Source organism: Myotis davidii, unplaced genomic scaffold (assembly GCF_000327345.1).
Source record: "Myotis davidii unplaced genomic scaffold, ASM32734v1 scaffold178, whole genome shotgun sequence".
Taxonomy (NCBI): domain Eukaryota; kingdom Metazoa; phylum Chordata; class Mammalia; order Chiroptera; family Vespertilionidae; genus Myotis; species Myotis davidii.
Window position 1 is genome coordinate 331,224 of NW_006290668.1, and position 2,044 is coordinate 333,267.

Here is a 2,044-nt window from a genome sequence, read left to right on the forward strand (position 1 = left end):
GGGCCATGCATAGTCCTCCCTGTTCTAGAAATAACAGGTCGAGCCCTCTCCTATTTTGTAATACTACCTCGGCTAAGGAACTGAGGGAATCTTCAAGTCTATCTACATTTTGTTCTAATGTGCTCAGATCTTGATCTACTTGGCTGCCGAGGGCCTTAAAATTCTCATTTCCTGTTACTAGAGCTGCTGTTCCCACCGCAGTGGAGCCGGCAATCCCTAGCCCTACTAAAAGGGGAATTAATACTGGGGCCCGTTTTTTTCTGCTTCTGAGCAGACCTAAATGCTTCGCGCCCCCCCCCCCCAAGTAATAGTATACCTGAGGCAAGATGTAAGTGAGGATGCATAGAGAAGGCTCCCCGGGGGGGATGAGAGTCAAGGGGGAAAAACAGGGGGTGATACCAGAGGTGCCGGCAAACCAGATTCCCTTCTGGGCTACCAGATATCTCTCCAGGGTGCCACTACTGTCGTCATCTTCTTTACTGAAGGTGGTGACTGAGGAGCATGATTCTGCATAGGGGGACTTCTTAAGATTGTAGTCCTTGGACATAAAGTAGGTACCTGTTCCCTGATAATCCCCCAGGGTTAACTTGAGGTTCTCTTCCCACCTGCACATCCCCTCGGGGGTATTTTGAATTGAGATATTTCTGATGCTGCTATCGTCTTCCCTTATACTGGCATTTGCCCCTATCCCTACATAATATGGTGGTTCAGGATTTAAGCGTAGCCAGCAATCCTTGGTGGTGTTTGGGGAGGTTTGGTTTAAGAAGTTGAAAACGGCATCCAGGGTGTTGAGGAGGGGTCTCCTTGCTCAGATGTAATGGGGGCAAGAGTGGGACTATGCTCTGGTTCTGACTTTCCTCCCGTACCTAGTTCAGGTGTTGGACTTCGTGTGGGTTGCCGGTGCTTTGGGGGCTGTACGGATGGTATCCCTAAATCTAGTTCAAAAAGGCGCCCAATTGGGTTTCTCTTTGGGGCTTGTCGGGTTCTCTGGAGGGTGAAGAGGATCCCTGGGTCTCTTCCCCATACATAAAGACGTAGGCCCCATGTTTTTCCCGTGTCCCAGGAGGAAGCCCTCCAGTTCAGTGGCATAATTACCACAGGGTGACAATCCCCTACCGCACAGTTCTTCTCAGGGGCTCCAGGCCGAACGACCCTCTGTAATCATAGCAATGGGATCTCTCATTGTCCAGCGGGGTAGGGTTTCACAGCCCCACTGGGCACAATGGTAGTCTTCGGTGGTAATCTGGATGGTCCCACTCTGACCACTGGGTACACTGGCCCTTGGATCTCTAAGGAAGTGCTAATTTAGCATCTGCCTGAGGCTACCCAGCAGGAGCTATGGAGAGATCTGCAGATTCTTTTTCCTTGTTTGGGGTTTGGAGGTGCCCAGATGAGGCCCAGCTGTGAAGTAATGCAAGCTGCTGTGGGACCTTGCGTCTTCTTTTGGATGTTCTGGGTCTCTCTGACCCAGCTGCAGTTTGTTAGGTAATTTTAGATTGCAAAGGGCCAGGCATTCATATGCAAAAGCCTCTGCGCACAGCTTAGGTGGGGCGGGGTCTCAGGGAATCAACTGGGAAAAGCCAATAGCTATGGCTGATCCTCAGTCCTACCCTAAGAGGCCCTGCGTCTCAGTGTCCCGCAGTAATTGCTGCAAGCACCTCTGAGAGAAAGCCGTCCTCGAGTTCTACCCGAAGCCAGACAGTCCATTTTCTCCCCGTATGAGTCTGGGTCCCCAGAGGCTCGCCCAGAACTGGAGTTCAGAGCAGTCAGGGGCTTGTGTCTCTCTCCCGATTGAAAAAGACCACCGTGTCCTCAATTGCCAGCCCTTTCTGCATGTGCCTCCTTACCTCTGCACTTTACTTCCACACCCCACCTCCGTTTCAGGATGATTTTCTTTTTTCTTCTAGTTGTAGAATTTCCACTCAGTCAGCCTTCCTGTGGTTCTGGATGATGTCCGTTTTGTCTTTTAGTTCTAGTTTTGAAGTGGTTGTGTGCAGCAGCAATTTCAGGTGTTTACCTATGCCGCCATCTTGGTTTCTCCTCT